Source organism: Agelaius phoeniceus, chromosome 12, assembly GCF_051311805.1.
Source record: "Agelaius phoeniceus isolate bAgePho1 chromosome 12, bAgePho1.hap1, whole genome shotgun sequence".
In the NCBI taxonomy this organism is placed as follows: domain Eukaryota; kingdom Metazoa; phylum Chordata; class Aves; order Passeriformes; family Icteridae; genus Agelaius; species Agelaius phoeniceus.
This window is the reverse complement of record NC_135276.1, coordinates 7,721,953-7,747,500: the sequence shown is the minus strand read 5'-3', so window position 1 is coordinate 7,747,500 and position 25,548 is coordinate 7,721,953. Positions and strand designations below refer to the sequence as shown.

General features: G+C 41.4%; 1 protein-coding gene and 1 long non-coding RNA gene across 3 annotated transcripts in view; one reads left to right on the top strand and one right to left on the bottom strand.

Annotated features, from left to right (window-relative positions):
* LOC143695080 (uncharacterized) overlaps positions 1-25,548 on the bottom strand; it is a 57,233-nt gene that overhangs the window by 31,315 nt on the left and 370 nt on the right. The window lies entirely within an intron of this gene.
* The window catches only part of ZNF536 (zinc finger protein 536), a 345,510-nt gene continuing 345,138 nt past the window's right edge, over positions 25,177-25,548 (top strand). Inside the window, exon 1 of one of the 2 annotated variants that reach the window (XM_077184912.1) lies at positions 25,177-25,381. The gene's annotated coding sequence lies outside the window, so the exon portion shown is untranslated. The remainder of the gene's footprint in view (positions 25,382-25,548) is intronic. The other variant, XM_077184919.1, reaches the window with a different exon arrangement.

Here is a 25,548-nt window from a genome sequence, read left to right as displayed (position 1 = left end):
CAAAAATGTAGTTTTCTCTCCTTTCAGGTTGCAACCTCTTTTGAAACATCTCTCGCTGCCTTTCTGTTATCATTTAATTTCCACATGCACAAATAGAGGATTCATTCCCAGTTCTCTTGACTATAACATATCAACCCTCTCGCTAACATCCTTAACCTCTGCCCTGAGAAAACTAATCATCTCTCTTGTTAGCTCAGTCCCTTTTAGAGATGGCAGTGCACAAAGCACACCAACACTTCTCTACTGTAAGTAGCGAAGAGATGCTTCTCTCTACTTGGTTTGTTCCACAGCTTCCACACTGATTTGTGTTGTACAATTCAATCTTCTGAATCACCCTTAATGACATCTATTATCTAAAATCCATTGGGCACCACTACTTCAATTAATTACACCACCTCTCTCTTTTCATACCTGCTCTTGTACCTACCCAGTCACTGCCCTTAATGTCATCCTATTTCTCCTGAGCTAAGCTTCCAAAGCACTCATCCAGCAGCGCAGGCAGCGGCTCTGTCCTCCTGCAGAACCACTGAGAGTGCTCGTAAGGAGTGTTTTCTTGCCTCCTTCCCTCAAACAAAAGCAATCCTTGTATTATAACAGGGAGCGGAGGAAGGTGCTGCGGGTGACACTGCCAGAGAGGGGTTCCAACCATTCAATTTGGATTTAGATACACTGTTTGTGCAGACATGAGCTGGGAATCTCAGTGGTCAGATGTGCCTAAGGTTCGCTAAGAGTTGAATTTTTGCTGAGAGCAAATGGACCTTTTGAAAATCCCAGATTTTTTAGATGATGTGTCAATAGACATTTTCTTCAGGGTGGAGAATATTCCTGTTCAATCCTGTACATGGGACTTAATCACAGTAAAATCATATTTCTAGTATATTAGTATATCTTAGAACAATGCAACAGTCAGCCATTCATCAAGCTCAATGAAGCATATTTAAGTTTTCTGGAAGCTTCCCATTCATGTGATACTGAATTCTTGACTATTCATAATAGTAAAATACAAATGAAGCCTTTTCATGCAGCAGAGGCTGTACAAGGAGAGCTGGTTATTTAGAACAGGAGTGATTTGGCAGACTCAGGACTGTTTGTTAGAGGGCTGTCCCACACAGGAGGTAATTTAGAAGTCATATTTTTTAAAATAATTTTCCTATAGATCCTTCTCTTTTCTCAGCTGAATGAATTGAAAGAATATAGAGACCCATTGATTATTCTGGCTTCAAGGATCATGAAGAGGTTAATTAGGGACTGATAAAAAGTTCTCTGGGGCATGGGTCATGTCTTTGTATGTATTTGCATCATGACTAATACAGTGTCCCTCTGAGCCTACCGGGGCAGTGGGTTTCTTCCATAATGTAAATAATATTAAATACCACTTTAGAAAGTAGCAATTTTAAAATCTTTACCTTTTGAAGAGCTATGTCCAAATTTCTAGGGCAATTTGAATGCAGCAAAAAGGTTGGTCTCTGATTTTGATTCCTTCAGAGGGCTGTCATCAGTGGAAGAGTTCTCTTGTGCTGACATAAATGTAATCTCAGACTTAGGAGGGAGCCCTGTGCCTCAAACCAGCATGCAGACAGAAATGTTCATGGTTCTCCTGGGTATGTCTAGATGTTTTCCTCACTGGATCCAAGGTGCATGAAGCTGATGTACCTGAAGAGGTGAATGCATCTTTCCACTTAGCTCACTGAGAGGAGCCTGGGACCCTGAACCTGGAGGTCTTATGGGAGACCTGCATCTTCTCCTTGGCAATTATCTGCATTTTTCAGACTCCCCTGAGGGGATGAGAGCCCCATCCATGGCACATAAACACCTCCTGTGGCATCTGGTAAGTGCAGGTATCACAGATATTTGATGGTGACATGGTGATGGGAGGGATAGTGCTGAATAAGCTACTGTAGGTGTCTAATACTGTAATTTCTTAGTGGTCCTGGTCACTCTTTGCAGAATCACAAGTTTATTGTTTATGCCCCTATGAAGGAACAAACAAAAAGAATTGTTGGGCTTTTTATGAGAAACCTTGATCCTCCTAGTTCCTACTTTAAAGAGAAATAGGACAGCAAGAGAACCAAATCATAACAATCAGTACAAAATAAAGCTAGAAAGTGGGTATCTGCCTTTCCCAATGTTTAAATTTACTCTGAAAATATTCCTAAAATTTTAACCTCTACTAGCTGGGTAGGGTCAGCCTTATGCATCTCTGCTCATACAGCTGATTTGTAATCCCAAAAACATAATTTGGCCTTTTAGTCATCAAGGACTGATACCTGCTTTATCAAACAGCTTTACTCTTATTCTAGTGATTAGTGACTTTTTTTCCCTGCCTTTTTCCCCTCTTCTCCATCCTACAAATATTTGCCCAAGTAGCTAATTTTCTCTTAATTTTCTGCTAAACTAGTTGTGTCTACTTCTCCTTGGCTCTGGTGCAAAAAGAAATCCCCAAAATGAGAAGGTCAACAATTCTCAAATCAACACTGAACCATCACCTTTCTTCAGATACATCCCCCATATCTTTTCCATGGCTTTAAAGCAAAACACTAAAAGCTTTATTCCTCTTTGTTGTTTGTGTTTTGCCTGTTCCTGCAGGTTGCAGTGTCTATGTGCAATATGCCAATGGAGTCTCAATCATTTTGTCATCTGGGCAAAAAAGTAGATTTATAGATTGCATCTGCTGGCAAATTTGGCTCACTTCCCTGCTTTCCTTGAAACTCATGAATGTGGCCAATACACTGGGTTAAGACCCCCAGTGGGTCTGGCCTGCCAGAGGCCACCCAGAACATTCCAAGGCATGAGATAATAGGCAAAAAATCCAATGCTGGTCGTGACTTAAGCACAAGCTGCAACTTGGTCTCTTCCTTCTCTTCTCTGTAAAGGGGATTGGAGTAAGATACAGGAAAGAAAATAAGAGTGGCATTTTCTACAGGAAATGGCCCTCACGAATATGTCTCTGTTAATAATTACAGAGCTGGTTTTATTTTGTTCAATGCACTGCCTCAGTTTTGGATCCACATCAAGAGCAGCATATGCTCTCCAAACTAAAATATGTGCATATCTGATTTTTGACAAAAAAATTATTTAATTGATCTCTTCCTACCCTCTCCTCTCCCCCTCCTTCTCTTCCTGTCTTTTTTGCCCATTTCTTTACTAATTCCATAATATAGTAAGCCCCCTATTATGAAAGAAATCCGAATTAATTTAAATACAAAATATAAAGAATTAACCTTACAGCAAAACAGATAACAGAAAAAAGAGATAGTTTTTCCCTGTCAAGTGACAGCCTTCTCGTTTATTATCATTTTAACAAATTAAGTTGCAAAATTGGCATTATTTCAGAACTGTACGAAATGTAATGACTCTATGAAATATATTGAGTTTTTCAAGTATTAAAAATCCCTTAGTTTTTAAAATGAATCACTGGAAATGATCCTTAAGGATCCCAAGTTTTTTGTGCCATTTCTATACTATGCCTGCACAAAATCTAATGGCATTTGCTGAGTTAATCCTGGATATTCCATTGTTTTGGTATTTGTACTCTATTAGTTAAATACAACATGTGTGAGAAAATCAAAGGGAAGAGATGTTGTTAAAATAGGAGAAAATATTTATCCTTTAGATGTAAGAAATACTTGTCTCCCAAAATAAATCTGGCTTAAACTCTTTAAGTCTTAAATAAATTGGAAGTTAAAATAAGTTTTCAGTATTAAAACTCTCTCCCTCTGAAAGTGTGTATTTGCACGTGTGCGTGCACATGGGTGCATGTCTGTGTGAAAGGGAGCAACGTGTACCAAAATTAACCTCTCCTAAACCTCATTCCAGCAGCCTTGAGAGCTGTAATGTGGTGGGTGCCATACAAACAGATCTCAGTGATACAGATATAATCCTGGGGATGAACTCCACCTGTAGTGTGTATTTATTTTTTTATTTTTTAAATTTACTGGTGGATGTGCAGAAGCCCAGGGACAGTGCAGGGGTAGCTGGTGGGGGCAGTTGCAGAGGCTGGGCTAGGGAGAGCACAGGGCATGGGAAGGGCGTTTCCAGAGGGGACAGAGGGTGCCAGCTGAGGTGGGAACTGCTGCTGCCTGATGTTCCAGCAGGATGGAAAGGAAGCCAGGGAGAGTCAGAGACCCCCAGGATGGAGGCTGCTCTCCCATGAGGTCATCATCATAAATGTTACAACTCAAAAATGTGAGATCTTGTCAAAAATGAGAAATATGCATGGGTGTGGCAAGAGCCACATGAGTGTTTCTCCCTCAAGCTCTCTCTTCTGGCCCATCCACGCATTGTGTCCCTTTGGCTGTCCCTGTGCCGTGGGTCACTTCCTGGAAAATTGCTGCAGCTGGTTCTGCTGCCTTGGTGTGTGCATGATAATCTCACCATTTTTGCTCAGTCTTTGCCCGCATTTTCTCCCCCCAAGCCTCCAGAAGCACTCCCTGCTAGCATGCCTTTCCCAGTACCACCTCTGCTCCCGTCTGCGCCGCGCCTTTGCCTGTCCTTCGCGTACAGCTGTGCCTTTGCCCTCCGAGAGAGTGAGTGCCCTTTTTCCTGTTGGCAGCCCTTGCTTAGGTGCAGTGTGTTGTGCTGCCTCTCTTCTCTGTCTCACTCTATTCCCTTTCCTGCTGATGAGACCCATGTTGCTTTGGCAGAAAAACTAAAATACAGTAGTTCATCAATCCAAAATCCACTATGATGCGCTTGTCTGACAGTGGGGGTTTGGCTGAAGGTGATTTTGACTATGAGCTTTACTTTTCCTTTTAAAGTGGAAGAGAACTGCAAGACTCTATGTCTAATGTAGATTTTACAAAGGAGTTTTTAAAAAGAGTGTCTTTATTGGTGGGCAGTGTAGAGAAATTGCTTGATATGAGAAGATATGGGGAAGAGAATTGGTGCTGGTGCCAGTTCATGTCCTCAGTTTGGAAATGGTGAGCACTTTGTGCCTCATTCTCAGGGCAGGGATTCCCAGTCCAGAAGAAAAATGGCTGGTGCCACCAGGGCTGGTTTCCTGCAGCATATCCAAACTGGAGAGAGGTGTGGCTGCAGGAGAAATGCCTGATCCTTTTACAGTTTTCCAGATGACTCTAGAGAGACTCATGTGACATTATAAAGGCCAAAAGTTCATCTATTACAACCATGGTAACAAAACACATCAGGATGGGACTATGAGTGGTTGAGGAGGGAATCTGGTCCCCTTCTTCCTGTAATCCTCTCTTTAAATTAAAATGTTGAAAATTCAGTTTTAAAACCAAGCTAATATTCATCTCCTATATAAGCATTCCTCCTGAGTTTGTTGGTAGCATAAAAACTGATCTTGGTGTCCTTGGGTAAAATCTGTGTTCCTTACAATATTGAACATGATGGTCCTTGCCCTGCAGGCTCCTGCTCTTCACACTAGCAGTGTCTGTATGCCATCAGCACTGAAAATGGCAAGTCATCTGGAAGCCCTCTGGAATCACTTTATCTCAAAAGGTCATATTTAAGAGTAAAAAAAATTAAATTGAAGAATCCATTTGTAACTTCATCTGGAAAGGGTTGGAATCCAATAGAGAACAGACTTGTAAAGATATTTGTGCACTTCTCATTCTGGGTAGTGACTGGTGTGCCATGTTTGTATCTCTTTTACAGCCAACCCATGCCTAAAATCAAACTAAGCCATAGCAGCAGCAGAGCAAACATCAAGGTAGGGCTGATCTCTGAGCGTGCTGATGGCTGGGAGAGGAGCCTGTGCTTCCCTTGAAGTTCCAACATCAAAGATGACGAATAACTCCCTTCTCAATGTTCCAGTTTCTCACATCATCTGAGCATCCCTTGGCAGCAACAGTTGGCCCAAGCCTTGGAGCAGCAGCTGGTAAGTCCAGAGGCAGAACTGTGATGCCTGTGGCATCAGATGTACTGGAAACCCTTCTAAACTCTATTTTAAAGTTTCAGCATTTGTGTGGACCTAATTATAAGACATAGATTCCAATGACAGGCTGTGTGTGTGATTATGCATAGTGGCAGGGCTTATGATAGGGCTGAGTGGTTACTGGCTGCTCTTTAAGGAGAGGACGTGGCTGGCAGCATGGGGAGATATGATACAGGCTTAGTCTGTGACCAGGCCAGGAGACTGAGCTGCAGCTCAGATGAGCTCTCCTGGCTTCTCCCTTGGCTTGCTGTGTGCCACTGGGCAAGTCCCTTAACTCCTCTGTGCAAAAGGGGCCCTGTGGGTAAGATGGAATTGCCAGCACCTGCTCAAAGGGCTGCTGGGTGTTTGCATGTGCTGAGTGCTTCAGGGTCTCTATGGATCCAGGGAAGCACATGCAGATATCTGTATATGTGGATATCTTTTACATATACAGTGAATCTATTTTTTATATATATATTTATACATATATATAGTAGATGCATCCACCCATAGGCACCTATTATATGTATTTGCAGGTGTGAATGCACCTGCAGAAACTTTTGGTTATAACAATATAATCTTATTTCACTGAGTTGCCACATCTGAGGACCATTTCAGTGTTGTGAAGTGAGATCCACTGATTCCAGGTCCTGGCTGTCAGAAACCAGCCAGCTCCTACCTGTGCACACCTTCTTGGTCATCTTGGTGTGCTCCCTGCTCTTTTCTGGCATGTGCTGGTGCAGCAGGTTCTCAGGGAGGTGTGTGCAGGGTTGGAGCCCCTTCTGACACTACTTTTAAAAGCCTGAACATGATCATTTGATGTGGTTGTTCAGTGTAGCAGAAAAGCTCTCAATTCACTCATGCCTAAGTATGGTAGTACTTAAAGCATTTAGCTTTAGAAGTTCCTTAAGTATGACTAGAAAAATGAAGGCAACCTTAACTATGGAAGACCCCGGGATGTGCAGTGTACAGGGGCTTTGTGGTGAGTGAGTGCTTGGATTGTGAAGCCTTGATACAATGGGATGAATTGTACCATTACCTGGTAAAATCCCTCATCACAATGGACAGGGTTCACTGGCAGAACAGTTCTTGGAGCAAGAGTGAAACCGAAACAATGGCAAAACTCTGGAGTGCTTAAATATCATTTTCAGAGGAGCCAGGATGACAGTAGATCCCACTAAAATTTGTTTATTGGGTCATTTAGATGTGAATCTTCAAAGCAGTGTCTTGGAATTAAGTAACTTAAATTTCAGTGAAAATTTCAGCCTAACTGCTCCAAATTCTGTGGAAAACTAGTGGATGCTTTAGTGAAGTAAAGTTCAATGGCTCCTCTTCTGTTACAGGTGTCAGCAAATAATAATAATAATAATAAAAAAATTGAGTTGTGCAATGCTGAATCTACCAAGGATTCTTATTTTACATTTATAAAATAAACCCTAATGGCTTTTTGGAGTGGTTATGGTGTAGTCTGTCAATGTATATTAAGATTACTATGATAGCACATAGCCTTTATGATAAAAGCATGCAAATTAACATAGAAATCTGCAGAACTTTGCATATTTCCCTGTAATTTAATACAAACAGATCCAGATTTACAGAACCATGTGCACAGAAATCGTGTGTGCACATTTTTTGCATGTGCATTGCTGACCTTAAGCAGGAGAGTGAGAGAGAGGAACAGCTCGCATGGTTCAGATCTGCTCTGAGCTCTGCAGCTCCGCATGCCAAATGAAACACAAGGCGACTTTTGATGGCCAAGTGAGCCATCAAAAAGGTTTTTTTAATGGAAATGCTGTCACACTCTTAAGTAGAGTACTGCTGCCAGGCATCACATCAATAATGCAAACTTTGGAAGACAATCTTGCAAACTAAATAGCCAAGAATTCTGAAGTATTTCTATAAAGAAAAGAAAGAAAAAAAGGTGATCATTATGAAGAGGGGAGAAAGCCATCAAGTGAAATTTAATTTTGCATTCAGATTTATTATTGCTGTCTGTTCCCAGTGCTGAAATGCCTGTTTACTTGCAAAGGACAGTTTCTTTCCATAATGAATCATAGTAACACTTAAATTAAGCACAGTAAAAGAATGGTTAATGTCATAACACGCTGACAATTTAACCTGGCCAATATTTTTATTGCCTTGTACAATAAACCTAACAGAGCACAACTTGCTTTTTGACTGGTGGAAAATCGGTTATGAACCGCCAGGGAATGACCAATTTTTCAAATGCAGCCATTCAGTCACACTATAGCCACTAATACTTTTTTTTTCCTGTACACTATTGCTGTTATAATCTTTTGAGGATATTTTATCACGGCAATAACCTCCTCAAAATCAGTCTTTACTGCAGTTAATGACTGGACAGCTGGAGCATTAACTGGCCTTGGCTTTGCCTCTAGCCATTAACTAACAAACCAGTTGTTATCTGCAGGTAACAACCAATTTCTTGTAGAATTTTCTTGATAAAGTGTCTCACTGGATAAAAGTTGTGGGTTTTTTCCCCCCTTCTTTCCTCAGCTAAGATCTAGCAAGTGTAGGATAATACACAGAGAAAGAATTGCAGAGAAGTAGCACTAAGTAAGAGCGTTGCAAAATAAGTTAAATTACAAACCAAAATCCATAAAGCACTGATTGTTTACTCCTGCCAGAATTTTAGCAACATTAATAAAAGATTGCTCTGTTATGTCTTGGTCATTGGGTGTGGTGCCTGGGCTGCATTCAGGAGCGGATTTTGGGGGCTGTGTCCCCTGAGAGCCTCCCCACCTGCACAGCCCTCCCCAGGCAGAGGGGACAGCAGCAGGGCCATTCAGGCACACACTAACAACGGGGAGTTTTTAAAGTGCCCTTCATCTTCTCAGCCAATACTGAATGAAGACACCAGTTAAATTCTGTATATGTTATCGTTTATGAAACGGGTATTATTTTTGAGGGCCTTCATAAAATTTTAGCCTTTTTTGCTGGAGGTTCAAAGTTATGAAATGTTAACCTCTGTTTTGTTGGACAATTATTTTAAAAGAAGTAGGGTTAGCAGATTCAGATGAAATCAGTGCATTACTGAGGGCTTTAAAGAGGAGATCCAAGGCATCATTAAATAGAAGCAGAATAAGTAAAATGTACAAATGAAGCACCCATAAAAAGCCAAGCTCTATCATGCCATAAACAATGATGTTTTAAAACTCTTAATAGGCTTAATAACAGTTTATTATTTTACCTTAACCCTTTTAAATGCCTTGTTTTTCCAGCTTTTATCTCGTTGGTTCTGAGCTGTTAATACCAGTTCTTAAATTTTCCCCTCTAGGTATATTTTTCAGGAGTGAATATGAAGAGAAAGTAAATGCAGCCATGCATTTGCTTTTAAAAAACACAGTAGGCACTGTGCCCAAAACGCTTCCTGGGCTAGGCTGTGGGACACAGCAAGTATCTTGTGTCTCTAGTACTTACAGAGGATTTCTAAAACTGAAGGTGAAAATCCTGCCTCAGGAGGAGCCTGAACGACAGGAGCCTCCCTGGGTGTCTGGGTGTGCAGCCTCCCTCAGAGCTCCCATCTGCCCCACACACAGGGCCCATGGCCTGCCCTCCCTCCACTGAGGGCTTTTATGAGTTTCCAGATGTTTCCACTGGAGGCTTTTGCAAAACATTTTATTGTCAACCAGAAATAAAAAAATTAATAACAACCAGAATTTCAAACCAGAGAGTCGATTTCAAATTGTTACATTTTGAAATTATTTTAATCTGGGAAGGTTTGGGGGATTTTTGGTGGTAAGGGTTGTTTTGAACTTGGAATTTCTGTGTTTTCTGTGCATATGCAAGCTGTTCCCTTTCTTTTTGGTGTCCATGTAGAACTGGCTCATGCTATGGGAGATCTCCTTTGGACATTGATGTAAGAATAGACCCCTTCACTGCATGTGTACTTACTACCAATATTAGTTTCAATTCATGCATTTCCAGCAATTTGAATGGATCCAATGATTTTTAAATCATTCTTAATTTCATATGCCTACTCCTTTAATCTCTTTCAAATTACTGAAAATGTAAGGCATTCTAAACATTCCTCATCATTCTTCACTGCTTTGGCCCCATAAAGCCAATCTTTTCCAAAGTTAAGCACTTAAAAATTTGAAGTACTCCAATAAATTTAAATTGGCATATTCTGTGCATATCAATTGAGAATTATTAGAGCATTAATGCCTAGGAGTGATGGCTGAGGGCATGCAAACCAGTTCATACATTGATTTTTAATGGCTTTTTATTGATTCTGTGCTTTTTAAACTTGATACCCTTAGGTTGCCTCTTCCATAGAGTTAACAGGTTTGTGATGATGCTCCAAGTTCGGAAGAGGCATCGTTTTCCTCTTCCACTTTTTCTTTTCTCCTTAGGGCTTATTATTAGAAATTGCCCAGATGCAAACAGCAAATATGCTTGGTTAGTGGCTTTAAAAAGGGTGATTGTCACTTTAACAGGATATGGCTCATCATGTTTCCCTGGCTTATCTGTAGACCAGATTTCTGTTGAAACCTTTGAGGGCCTCTCCTCCCCTCAGTGTGAGCACACCGTGCTCGCCAGCAATGATGGATGCTCTAGACCTGCCCTGACAGGATTCTTAGTAATTTTTAAATGTCAATCTTAATTTGTCAGGCCAAGATATTGTAGGTGTCATAAAGCACAAAGTGAAAATGCACCTTAGTACTTTTACATTTTGAAAACGATTCATTTATATTATGAATACAGACCTCTGCTCTTGATGTAATTCCACTGCATTTATTAATACTTTGGTATTAACCTATTACCCAATACATTGTCACTGCAGCCTGCACTGGTGCTAACTGGGGCAGGCGGGTGTTGAGCTGGTGGCTGCCCTCCTTTGGAGGAGGAGGAAGGCTGGGGATGGGGCACAGGCTCAAAGGGGACCATTTGTGGCATGCCTGGGCTGGCACTGGGGGCAGCTGGTGGCAGCCTGGGGACGTGTCCCGCTGATGGATCAGGAAGGCTCAGGGAAGCACCACTCTGAACCAGTCACACCACCACCCTTCCTTGGGTGTGGGACGTGCTCTTGCCAGAGTTTTCCTATGTGGGTCATAATGGGACAAGTGAGAATATTTCTAATAGATTCAATTCTTGTGGGTTTTTCAGTGCTTCTCCCCTGCTGCTGGGGCTGGGCTGTGTGAGCCTTTTTGGGAGGCAGCGATTCCAGTTTCATTTCATGGGGAACCAAACTCTCACACTGCATGGCTGTGATGCTGCTGCTTGTAATTCCCTTGCCGAGGCTCTGCCAGGAATCCTGGTGACCATCAGACGCAGGTGTCTCTCTCCCCCTGCCCTAGATCCCCTCTGGCTGTGGTTAAGGCACGTAGCAGTCTGAGGAGACATTAATTGCTGTTAACTGCGATGGGCACTGCTGTAGCTGGGCTTTGTTTAGGGCAAATTCCTCTGCAATTGCATTGTTAGAAGCCACGGGTCTGTTAAAGTCGGAGTTATTAGGCCATGTGCCTTCTGTGTGTTGTCATAGCCAGAACAACACCAGTGTAAACGTCTGTGCTGGGCAGGGGAAGTGTTAAGTGAAGAATAAAAACAAGCCCAAATTCCCATTTGGAAACTGCATGCCTCAACAAATACCACTGTTCATAGCAAGTTATTAGCTTCTTGGTTGTAATTCTGGTCCTTTTCTAAAGGGAGGTGGAAAAAAGCATGTAAAAGAGATTTTTGACACTTCACGGTGTATTGAATGAACAGCAGAAAGCTCCCCAGCCTGCCCGTTCCCATTTACAGTTTGGATGTGGCTGAGGTAACACTTCTTTCTCCCTTTCCACGAGATTCCCCCTGTTTTGTGGTGGCAGCACCCTAGACACCCCAGAATGCATGTGACTAACACATTTTCAAATTACAAACCTGGAATGTGCCTTTTTCTGAGGCTGGTGGGAAGGAGCACATGTAAGAAGCCTTTCTGTACCCCCAGATAGGAGGGAGGTCTCTGTTGTGGGCAGTGCCAGGGCTCACTGGTGGGCAGCAGCTGCTCTTCCTGCACTGGGTACCAAGGAGGGGAGATGCCATGTCCTGGGTGACAGAGGTGACCCCCACGCTGGGGGCTGGTGTCCCTGAAGGTGTGATGAGGAAGTGGGAAGTAGTTAAATGCCCTCTGGGAGGTTTAGGGGAGTGTTTGCTGGTGGACTTGGCTGAACTGAACTCCCATGTCTGAACTGAATACTTTGAAGTTTACTTATTAGAGACTATCCACTCTGAGCTGTTACTGTGTGTGGCTGAGTTTCTAACAGCTTCCAAACCTTAAATGTCCCTGTTTTTATCAGGCCAGCTATGTAAGAGGGACCTGCAAGAAGGCTTTTCCTCCTTCTTAATGTACAGTCGTCACCTTCTTTTGTTTTTGCTGTGTGCCTTCCAGAATTAGAAGATTCAGAGTGAGAAATGGGATTTATATATTTATTTAGAAGCCACTCTGAGCAACAGCACATTTACTAGCTTGGTTCATTTTTATGAATCTGATTCATTGCTTATTAAGCCAATGGAAATCTTTCCATTGTTTTCAGCTGGTTCTGGCTCAGAACTTCTTGGTGCTTGACAGTCTTTAGTAGGAGCTGAAAGATTTGAACTTCTAAATCATGCTATATTATGGTCTTCTGCCATGCCTGTTTCTTAATTATATACATAATCCCAGTATCTGTTGCTGTGTATTTCTGGTTGAGCAGTTTCTGTTTGGTTAAATTTTCACAAGTACAGTGTTATGAAACAGTTAAACAAAATATCATCAATATTATATTTGTCAAAAAGGAGAAACTAAATACTGAGATCAGTTTCATCCATTCATTAGTTTATGGACACCAAGTCCTCTGAGGAATGTCACAAATTCCCTTGCTGTGTCTCAGTGCTAGATTTAGCATTTGGATCTTTGATTTAATGGAAAGATACATTAAAAACTGATAGAGTCAGACAGGTCCCAGTGGGGTGTGCATCTATGTGGGCTCTTACGTCACTGTTCCTTCAGTCGAGATTTGGCAGGAGGTTCTTTTATCCAGAAGCTGTTCTGGAATGTGCCAGGCCCTTTCCCTGAGCACGGGGTGTCTCCACAGGAGAGCAGCTGCCGTGCCTCAGCCTGCCCAGCCGGGCTCTCAGGTGTGTGTGGCTGGGAGAGGTGTCCCTGAATGTCACCCTCCCCACGCCTTTGTGCAGGAGCCAGCCTGGTCCAGACAGCACTGGGAATTCCCACAGCTATCCTGTGCTGTGGAACTGTTGGCGTTCTTAGCAAAGTTCAGCGTGATCGTGGTTTATTCCTTTATGTTGACTTTCTAAATATATTCCAGTAGCTGTCATTTCCCTGAGGAACCTTTCCTGAATCCATGGATTTAGAGCTACTATTATAACATATTACAGGACAATTAATTTGTAAGCACTGTAACCTGTCCTAGAAAGCAGATTCTGAGAGAAATACTTTTATCCTTATAATTTAATGCATCATGTAATGAAAACTAATCTATGTAGTTCAAATTCAGACATTAAAACAAGTTAAAAGGGTCAGTATATACAATAAATTTCCCTTTGCCAATTTACTCAGTTAATTTAGACATTGCCTTTTCACTTAACTCATTAAAACTTTCTTGCCAAGTTTACTTATCTGTGTTAAGGGTACAATTAATATTATAATTTTTAATTATCCACTTGGTTTTATCAGAGCCAAAGTGTTTCCTTAAGTGTGAATATCAAAATAGAGCCTATATTTTTTAAGAAAGTGAAGCACTGTGATTTCACTAATTCCTTAATAACGCAAATATTTGTATATCTTTTTCCTTACTGTTTATACATCAATTGTTGTGTTGTTGTATTTTATTTTATAACCTTAGCATAATATACTACTGAAAGCTATATTTTGTACTACTTAATTCTGTACCACTCATTCTGATTTATGGCATCATTTTGTTTCCAGCTCACTCCTTATCTTCAAAAGGCTTGATCCAAAACTCATCAAATTCAGAGGAATAGATCCCAGTGGGCTTTGGATTAGACTAGTAGGGTGAAATTGTGGACTTCATGAAGTTTGCATTACATGTGCAGATATGCAGTACTGAGATTACTTGATAGATTTCTAATTCAGCTTCTTCTATTTAGGAGCAAGTTCTTGAGAATCCTGGCCATGCACTTGAAATTTAAGAGACCATTTTAGTTGCATATATTCATCCATTTTCTTACTATGACATTTGAGAATACATTTATTTGCCAGTTTGATTTTATCATCATTATGGAGGGCTCATGTTTCTAATTTCTCTTACAGTCTCTTGAATTGTTAATGTTAACTCCTACTGAACCCAGCCTTGTTTCCTAACAGGGGGATGCTATTCTGAACTGGTATTGATGCTGAGCTGTTAAAAATACTTTCTTCAGGAATGACAGGTTTACAAGTCATAATAAAGGATAGCTCATCACAAAAGTATGGAAAGGTGTTAATGCAGAAGACACCAGGTAAATAATATTGCAATGTATTTATCTTGTTATTTCTTAGTTATAGATGTATGAAGTGATAGATATAGAATTATGAAATTGATTTAAGTTCTTCAGTGCAGCAGAAGCTGTTTTGTCATCTTCAGTGCTCTTGCTTTTCTTTTTCACCTGACATTGTTAAATTGAAACACCCTGGACATATCTTCCATTATATACCAGCTAGAAAATTCCTGGGTTTGCCATTAACTGGATAATCCCTAGTATTCTGTCTGGCTATGTATACAGACTGCTGCACATGAGATCCATTTTATTAAATAAATACAGAGGGAGTGTGTTAATATGGAACGATTGCAGCAGATTCTGGTGGATGACCGTGTGTGCTACGAGCTACCTCAAAATGCATTTGTGATATATGGCTGTGCTGCCTGATCCATGGCTATTGTGCAGCTGATTAGCTGTGCTGAGAAATTACTCATTCCCTTGTATTAACTACACTGTTTAACTACACTGTTTCCACCAATCAGTATGAAGTATGCCAACTTTGTTTAGCCTGTGCACTTGTGCAATGATGAACAAGTAATGCATAAAACAAACCCTCCTACCTAATCAAACATTCCTCAGAGATTTGAAAACAGAAACAAAGGGTAAATCCATTCCTAGATTATAATGGTAAAACAAACTAAAGTTTGACATATGTATATGGAAACTATGAACACATGATATGAATATTTTTTTAAACAACAACATGTTTGAATTATTAATAAATGCAAAAAATATGTTTTAACACAAAATGGAACAATTGGAAGGATATATTTCTTCAGAAGCACAAGGATCAGGAAAGATCTCAATTGAATATAAACATTTTTTTTCCCCTCTTGCTTTCCATTTTAGCTTTTCAAATGTCTGTCTCATGCTTGTAGTTGGAGAAGTTTCCCTTTTTCACCCCTGAGCCTGCAGTACAATCTTCACTCTCCAAGTATATAATAAATGAAGTTTGTTAACCCTCAGGGTGTGAAACCCATTTTTCTCTTCTTGTCCTAGGGTGTTAGGTGTTGAGGACAGCTGATCAGCAATCCTTTAGGAAGGACTGCAGAGCTATCCAGGAAAGGGCTTACATTTAATTTTGCCATATATCCTGGTTGCCAGGTTATTTGATTTTAAGAAAATTAATGGATCTCTTCATGGGTATACTTTTTCTTAGTCATCAAGAAAGCTCAAAATATTTTATAAGAGTGATTTTATTGGAGAGTAGTAAATATTGATGGAAGGAGATACCAGAAAGTTCAGGGAGTTCTGGACTTTATTTTCCCTTATCATTAGATTTGAACAAGCACAGTGCTTGTAGATTTGAGGGGGACTGTGATGAGAGACCACTGTAGGCATTTTCACTGGTGACTACACATTAGTTAGGGGCTTTCATTCTGCTCTTCCCTTCAATTCTTATTGGATTTTGTGGCTGCTGGGTGAACAGATAAAGCACAAAACACTCATCAGTAGAAATGCCATGTATAAATAAAATCCTAAATTGAAACCATCATAAGCAATTCAAAGTAAAGACAAGAGAGTCTTTAACATTAAGCCCTTAGGGGAAACAGAGTGAGGGAACAACAATGCCAAATTTAACTTTGAATTCCCAGTTGTGCATTGGCTTGTACCCCAACTTTAACATTAATCAGAAGCTTCTCTGCATTTCATCTCCTCATTTGCAAAAAAATCTTTGCTGAAAGGTTATATAAAACTCATTATTTACCTGAGTGACCAGAAAGGCTCTCAAAGTGCCATTCCAAGCTCTCGGGTGAATGCTTATTTATAGTTTTTTAATAGGCATTCATTACCTGATGGATTGGAAAGACTCTTTTTGAACCAGTTCCTGTCTATTGGTTAAATACAGATTGATAACTTTTTCTTAAAAAGCTTATTATTAACCAGATAAGCTGATCACCTTTGGATTTCTAAAATGGTGATTAGTTTTAGCTTCCAAGGGTTTATTCAAGATATTTTTTTTTGGTGTAACTTGAATTTTGCCCAGTGGGCCATATTCTGGAAATTAATTACAGTAGTGCAATGCTTGCAAAACCCTGACTGAAGCACTAACATAAGCCTGTTTGCACAAAGAAATACCTCAAACCTATATTGCTGCTCATGTATTGGGTAGTCCAAGCACAGGGCATAGAGGAGGTAAAAGGGTGCAACCCATTTTAAAATTCCTGTGAGCTTGGTTGGAAACACATTGTTAGGCATATTTTGATGTCTAAAAAGACATAACAAGTCCTATTCACACCTCTGTGCAATTTGCACAGTCTTTGAGCTTCACTGATTTTGCTTGGTGTATCATTCTGCTTTTGGGGATTTGCTTCTAGCTTAAATTACTGTGGAAACAGAAAAAAAAACCCTTAAAAACCAAGAAACAACTCACAGAGTTTTTAGAAATGCAGTTTGGCAGTGTGGGCTCAGAATCCCCATGCAGAATGCCTCTTTGGGTGGCTGTCAGTGCTGCCATCCTTTGAGAGTTGAGATTTACCCCAGGCCAGCTGCTCCTCCCCTGTCAGTGCCCCGGGCAGTGCTCCCTTGGCACGGCTCCTCACCCCCTGTGCAGCTGTTAGCACATCTGTGGGGCTGGCCAGAGAGGTGTGAAACAGCACGGCCATGCACACTCCTGCCTTGTGATCCCCCAGGGCTCTGCCAGGGTCTGACTCGTACCTGAAATGATGCTCTCCACCAGCATCGGCTGATGCTTAAATCCAACATAAGGATGGAATGGAATGATAAGGAAAAAGAGCCCCTTGCAAGGTTCCTGGAAAATGGGTAGGTTGTCTGAATTCTCTGGAGTTTCCATAGAATTCCTAACATGTTTGAAAATTTCAATTTCAATTTGTTTGCTTGTGTTTTATATTTCTAATTTTCAGGGCATAAGGATACCTGTCTTTGCCTCTATCCTTTTCGCTGTCCACTCTTTCTTTCATCCTTAAATTTTTAAGTTGGAAATTTCCATCCTGTTCACTCTTTTTCCCTCCATGGGGTTAATATGTTGTTAGAAGGAGTGTTGAACACTCACTGGGGAGAACTGTCCTTTCTCAGCTCTTTAGGCAGAGTAAGTTTTCAACCATCTCAGACAATTCCTACATTTTGGTGTTACTTCCCAGTTGTTTTAGATCTTTCCTTCAAATACCTCTAATAATACAAAGATGTTTTCCACAAAATAAAAAGCCTCAAGTTTCTTATGGAAAAACCCTTTTGGGTTAAGTGAGAAAATTGAAAAAAAATACCCAAAGCCTTAAAGCCCCTTGAGCTTAACAGAAAGGAAATTATAAAGGTCATAGTGTTGGTGTTCTTTGACATCACCTTTGCTGTTGTAAAACTTTGGAGGAAGTGCTTATCCTCACTATTCATTGTATTACTTTTTAGGAAACCAGTTTCCCATTGGGTTGAGAAATCCTTAAAATTCTGTTTAAAATAATGTAATCAAACCCAATTATACTGTTTGCCTCCCTCTGCTGGCTGTGCAGACAGTGTGAGTTGGCTTCTTGTGTGATCCTCTCATTCTGAGCCAGCAGGTTGATTATAGCAGTCTTCATTTCAAGGTGGGTGAGCAGCTATATAGGAACAGTGTTATGGAAACAGGAAATTTTTAAAGATAGAAGTCTTTATCTTTGAGTCTTTAAATTATTAGAAACGTGTTTTTTATTAAAGAAGGTCCCTCTAACCTCTCCTGAACTCATATTCTGGACTGGTTTAGGTGGGGACAGGAGAGTCATGAGAAATTTCTTTGAAGAAAGGCCAGGTGCTGAGGTACAGCAACAATATTTTGGCAGGAAAATGGCAAATCAAATCCAACTGTCCAAGAGGGCTAGATATGAGCAGAGCTGAACAAATCTTTGTGTGTACACACATCATTCAGGTGCTTTGCATTACACAGAGAGCTCTCCACTTCATCAGTTTTCAGATGTTCTGCTCTGCACTGGTGTCACTCTGTATTGATGTATATTTTTCACATACATATCATAGCCAGCTCTGTCCTTTGTCCCACTCCCAGAGCCTCTGCAATTCTCCAGGGATGTTGCTTAAATCACTTTCAAGTGTCCAGTCTCCTGTGAGATAGTCCTCTTTGTTTTATTAGCACTCACAGAAAGCAACCCTGAAAAAGAACCTACAGCATAATATGGTGGAGCCTCCCTAATGACAAAACCAGGCATATAATTTTCTCAAGGAAATTGTTTTTCATGTTCTTGGGCATCAGTTTAAGCAGAACTTTTTGGTCCTGTGTCTGTACCTGGACACCCAGAGTGACCCTTTCAAGGGGCAGGTGCAGTGGTAGAGCTTGAGGATAGAACAAACAAAAAGAGAGGAGCATCATTTTCATTACAGCTATTTTGGGGAAAATAACGAAAAAAACCCAAAAAACCAACAACAACAAAAAAATGGAGACACAAGTATTATTTGGAATTGGTAAAAACAACTTTTGGAGGCAAAGAATTTCCATTCCAGCTGTTGTCTGGGTGTCTGCACCACACCATGCTCTCCTGGGCTGTGCTGAGACCCTCAGGTGCACTGGGTGCAGCCCCAGCTCTCTCCCCTGCCCAGCCCCAGCCCCTGCCCCTCTGTGGGACCCTCTGCAGCTCCCCTCTGTGCCCAGCTGGCCTGGGCATGGCCCTGCTGGGCACTGCACACGCAGGGACGATGGAGGGGAGCCACAGCTTGGGCTGAATAGCTGGAGTTTGTGCTGAGGGTACACCAAACCACTGGGCATAAATCACATCTCTGCAGACAAAAGCAGCCTCGCCAGTTCATAGGAGCCCTGCAATTAATATTAGTTTAAAAGGAGCCTGTTCTGTACCCCTGGGCTGCTGTCCCTGGGTGTGAGCAGGAGCTGGGGTGAGCCACCAGGGTGTCTGAGGCCAGCTGTGGGTGAGCCCTGCCCAGCCTGCAGGCTCCCAGCCCTCTCCCAGCCTGGCACTGTCTCCTGGCTGCCATGAGCACGGGGCACTGCTGCCAGGGACAGCCCTGTCACTGTGGGTCAGGGGAGACCCATCCTTGAGTGCACCTCACACAGCACAGGCTGTGTGGGCAGGACCCCTGAGGGGACACATCTTCACCCAAACCGTGCAGGAAAACCTCTCCAAAATGGCTTGTGGTCTGCTCCAGATCCTCCCAAAATACCCCAGGCTTTCTCCAGCCTCAGCCACCAGCAAAATGGAGAAAGGATATTTCTGTGCAGACCCTGGCACCTGCTGAAGTGGCTGCACATGAGGCAATCCAGCTCAGGGACACCTTTGGTGTGTCCCCACAGGGCAGGACGTGTTCCCCCCTGGCAGCACAGAGCTCCCTGCCAGGTGAGAGATGCACCTCATCCATGGGCCTGGCTCAGATGGTGAAGGGAAGAGGTATCATGGCCTTAATTACTGTGACACAGGGCTTAAAGTGTGAAACCACAGCTTAAAAGGAAAGACACCAACATTTTCAGCATATCCTTAAAATTGAGCTCTTTCCATTACATAAATCTGCACATTTTTTAAGCACAACAGCTTCAACAAGGTGGTGTCTGACAATGGAGGAGGCTCTGGGAGGGCAGCTGTGAGCCAGGGACTGCATGCAACTGGCACAGGACAGGGAGAACTGGAATGGGACAGGATCTGTCAAAGCAACATTCTGGGAACACTGGTGTTCATCAAAAAGGGAAAGCGGCCGAGTGCTGGGATGAGCACAAAGGTAAAATCATTAAATGTCTAGGGTTTGCTGTGATCTTTGGGACCAGGGTGGAAAGAAAATGGGAAAAGTTTAAGGGAGCTGTTGAAAAGTGGTTAGAATAGTTGAGTTAGAAGAAATGCTTACCCAAAAAATTATTCCAGAGTCTTACCTCAGAGGTAAGATCTCACCATGTCTTTTAAATAGCTCCTGAAGAGCTCTGACAGACTGAGAACAGGCTCAATGTGAATTTGCTACAAGAGCTAAGTCAGTGGTAATGCACTTTAAGTTGAAGTTCAGCTATTCTTTTGGATATTTTTCCCAGCACTTTCTCCTCTTGATCAACCATAATTCCTGGTGATTACAGCTGGAGAAGGAGACCTGCTATACCAATTCCACATAAATTTAAATGTTAAAGTTTAAATCCTGGAGCAACAGTTGTCTCCTGATCTTCTACATTGTGCTTGTACTAAGACTTACTGCAGCTTTCACTCTTGCTCTCTCAGAGGATGTGGGAGCCCCTGTTGTGCTGAATGGAAGATGGGCAGAGAAGTATGTCCTGCATGGGTTTATAAATGCTGTGCCTTTATTCTGGAAGCAGAATTTGCTCGATTCCACTAGGTGGATCTATTGAGAACATTGTTCACTCTTTAATGTAAAAAGTGTCTTTCACTTAAGGGAGAAAAAAAAGAATTTTTTTTCTTTATTACTGCTTTACTCAGCTCCTTATGTTCTAAAAAACCACAAAGGTGGCCACTCTTGTCCATAGAAAGCTCTAAAGCCATGTATCAGTGTCAGTCCATAGTACCTTGAAGGACTTTTCATTGCAGTTTTGCCTTTGTTTTGCAAAGGAAAAGAGTCAGTGCAGTGAGAGGGAGATACACCTCCACAGTGACATGGCTTTAGATGCTGCTTCTATTGCATTTCTTCCTGATGTCCATTTTGTACTCTCAATTGGATCCTTTCCTGGTGGCTGTGATTTGATGAATTTTTGAAATGACTTTATCACAAGGAGTGGCCAACATAGGCTCCTCACCTTAGTATCTGCTTTTAGTGACCCATGCAAGTAGTTTGTGATGTCAGGCTCAATGATAGTTGACTGCTATATTGAGGATGTGGATTCATCTGCTAAAAATGCCCAACTTTTTACAGATTCTGATTATCTTGACCCTGTGATGATGGTGAGCACAACCTTGGTTGGTCAAATCTATAAAGAGATATTTATTTTGGTCATGGCCCCTGGGAAATAGACAGCTTGTTCTCAAATGGGTTCTGCCTCTACTCTCTTTTGGAAGCTGGGATCTCAGAGTCCCTTTATCAAGAAGCTTTCCTAGAATCTGTGCCACTGAGAAAACCTCCATCCACCTTGGCAGTTTGCTGGGGTTCTGCCCAGGAACCCCCCATGTTTGTAACAGGAATTTGGAAAGGCTTTTCCCTTTTTTTCCTGTGAGAGTGTTTTATTTATGTCTTTTTGAACCAGGCTTCAGCAACTTCCTTGCTGGCTGACTTGTGTTTTCACTGGCTCAGACTGCCATGTAGATCACACCACCTGTTCCAGAGTTTGCTGAAACATTTAGTGCAAGTTTTCTAAAATCCCTTATTTAAAGTCCCTGCTATTGGATGATTTCTTTTATGTGCCTTTCCTTATCAATATTAAAGACCTGATGTTCTGCTCTTCCTTGGAGAAGAGACCCCCTCCTAAAGGCATTAAGCTTTCAATGAGTTTCTTCAGCCTTTGTTGAAAGAATGCCCAGTTGCTTATCACTTCTCTTTAGGAAGAAAATGCTGATCACACTTTTTTATGAACAAAGGCAGGATTATTTCATGGTCCTTCCTTATAAAGCAAACAACTTATAAATATTTAAATATATAATGCTAATATTTCTCCCCCACCCATTGTATAATTTACTGTATGACCAGTTGTCTTTTGCTACTTTCCTGTGTAAAGCCTCCTCCTACCTGGACTTTTGTTGGACTCATCAAACTTGAGGAGATTTGAGATACTCTCCCCTGTTATTTACATGTGTCTGAAATGAGATCTTCCAGAAGGCTGTCATTACACAAAGGTAGAAATCATGGTGAAAGGTAATGTTGCCTAGCTGAGGAACTAAGCTTTCATTTCTCTCTTCCTACTTTTTAAAGTTTGACAAGTCTTTAGCTGATAGCTTTTCCTCCCTGAGAAGGTGCCCACTATGCTCTAAGAGCCTTGCAGAGTAAGGCACACAATGTACATCCCCTCTGATCTTCCCCTCTGTCCTCTGTATACAGAGTTTTTACCTTGTTTTGAAGAGGCACAGTATTCCTGCCCTCTCATAGAGGAGGCACAGAAAGGAGTACAACCAACCAAAGATGTTGGAGAAGTAGCTAAGGACAATTGAGAGCACAAAGGCTTTGAAGAGAAAAGACCTTTCCCTGGATGCAATAAAAGAAAAAGGAAATAGTACTGAAGAGAAAGGAACAGTAAAAATGGGGAGAAATAGGAAGGAATACTAGGGGTAACTACACAAGTGCTGATGGTGCCTGAGAATAATCTGAATTCTGAGACATGTGGGAGCAAACTCTTCCCAAGCTCAAATCTGAGATTTTTCTGGATCCCAGCTAACCAGTACTCATTGCTTAGCTGCTGGAGCCTGTCACTGTGTCAATAAAATGAGGAGGTCTCTTGTCTTTAGGATACACTGAGCTCATGGATCTACAATATCTCTTTGTGGTCCACTTTGGGCTATCCCAGCCCAAATAATCATGTCTATGAGGTGCTGGGGAAAACAATTAAGCAATTTTGATCAGTCTTGTTAACATAATCCTCCCTTGACAGCACCTCTGCCTGCAAGTAGTAGCCCTGCTCTTCAAGATTTTGAGAAGAGTTTGACATTTGTTCCTGTAGAGTTGAGTTGGAGGATCATCTGGACCATCCAACTGACTACAAAAAAAAAAAAGAGAAAAAAAAGAAAAGTAAATTTAATTGGTGATTCACCAATGCTGGACCACTCCTCTGCCCTCATCTTAGTGAGGATTTAGTACCTAACCTCAGCTTCCTGGGAGATGGTTCTTAGTCTCTGTCCACTTGAAAGTTTCTGGAGGGAAATTATTTTTCCTTCCAGAACAGAAAGAAAAGGAGAAATATTTTAATTTCTGCAAAGATCAGAGTCAAAGCCCTCATGTTCATGCTTGTTTTCACTCAAATTGTTGTTTCTCAATGAGCATCATGCACTTACTCCAGAGGAACAGGAAATCCCAGTTAGATGTCTCAAGCTCCTCTGCTGTCTGTTGCTGTTTCACCTATCTCTAGTCAATATTCTTATCTTTGTCTCAGGAAAAAGAACCGTGGGGTTTTCCTGAGTTCTCATTCTTCTGTAACTCTTTGTGCAGTGCTCTGAAATCTCCTGTCTGTTGCTGATTCCAGGTACTTGATTTGGCCCCTGCCTCTGAAATGCCATCCCCTCCTATGTGGTTTGTTTAATGTAGCCCTAGGTCACAGAAATCCAAAGGTGAAATCTGATATTTTTTAAAAAAGGTATAGCTCATTCTTTTATGAGACTGCTAATAATGTTCAGCCTTGACAGGGTTAAAAGGCAACATCCATTTCCCCATTATCTTGTTTAAAAAGTGCCTTTTTTAAAGTCCATATGGCGACTTCCTTTCGACCTGCTTTCCCATCCTCGTCTCTTTGTCAGGGCTGTCACTTATAAAGAATCACTTGACTTACAATAACAAGTTCAAAAGAAGACAGAATATAATCAGTTGATCCACGAAGAATTGAAATAAAGAACACCCCCACTGCTCCAGTTATCATTCCCATAGAGATAGTGATATTATTGATGTGATTGCTATGCTAATTTCTATAGAAAAAACTTGTATTTTGGAATTTGTTCAAAGAGAATTTCAGACACATCAAATTGGAAAATGCAGAGTGAATTCCTAAACTTTTTCGTATAGGCATGGGAATCTTTTTTTTTTTTTTTTTTTTTAACGTTGAATAGCTCTGAACAACTATTTATAAACTTCACTTCAAATACCAATTGGAAAAATGTTGTTAATTTTTCAGTTATTATAGAAAGTTAATTCACTGTAGTTCTATTAAAAAAAAGTCCTATTGTACCTTTAGGGTTATTAATATTGCCCCCATAACCTGCAGAATTGGGATTGGACCACAGACTCCAGAAAGAGAGGCTAGGGATTATAAAAGATGGGCACATTTAAGTCCAGTGTTTAGGAAGAGCTAATTAATCTATACCCCTTCCTCTGCAATTCCATAGTCCCTCTGGGAATTGCCACAAACATAAACTTTTTTTTTCTCATGGATTCCTATTTTAACTAGAAGGTTTCAGCTTGTGATGTTATGCTTTTTATGTAGTAAACTGATTTAAAATGTATGCCAGTCATCTTCAGGGAACTCATTTCAGTCAAGATGAAACTAGTCTTACCTGAATCAATGTTTTAAGTGTCCCTGTGGCTCGGCATTTTGAATAATCAATCTGTCTCCATCGCTTCTTAATCATGCGCATCACAGTCTTTTTTATTTGTCAACCCTTTCGGATCCTGGCTTTTTGTTATTAACATGCCCCTAATGTCACATGCAAGCCTTTTCTTTAAAACAAGCTGCTCATTGGTGTATTTTGATACTTTTTATTATTACTAAATCTTTTTTCCCATAATTACACCACAATCATTATATAATCCCATAACAAAGAGTCTATTGAGGCACCATGCTTTTGTCAACTATGGGACACAGAATCCATAATTGCATTATTCAGCTTCTCCCCCCCCCCCCTTCTGCTTTGTAGAAACACAACCTATTTCACCAGTCACATTTGCACCTTGTTTGCTTGGTTATATATTATTTACTAAATCGTTGCCCTGCGGATAAACCGTGTAAAGTTGCTTTAAAAAAGTTATTTGTTTGATAATTAAGTCCTGAAAACCCATCGTTTAATGATTATTCCGAACCCATAAGGCAGAGAACCTCCATGACGTTTTTCTCTAAGTTTAATTACCGTATGCTAATTTCCTTGCCTACTACGTGATTAATTAAAATCATATTTTCATAATCATTTGGCACTAGTATTGTTTTAGAATTATCATGATCCCCTAAATAGTGTATGTAAATAAAGTCGGCTCTAATGGAAAGAATCAAAATGCAACGCTGAGGACCTTTATGTGTTTGTATGCATGCGATTGGCAACATAACTGGCTTATTTACATTAAATACGCCACAAGGTTACAGTGCAGATCAACGTCACTTTATCGCTGATTACTTCTCTTAAACGCCGGAGCGGTGACTGATGCTCCGGTCCCCCTGTCCGCCAAGGTTTCCCCGGGAGTTTTTTTTTTTTTTTTTTTTTTTTTGGAGAAACAGACTTTGCATAGTTTCGGGAGCAGGTAAGAAGGGCGCTTTGTGGAGCCCGGCGCTGCCCCCGGGGGCTCGGCGGGGTCCGCGGGGCGCGGGCAGGGCCGGCGGGGCGCGGGCGCGGGGGCTGCGCGGGCGCGGGGGCTGCGCGGGGCGCGGGCAGCGGCGCTGGCCGGGGGGCTGCGGAGCGGCGCGGGCT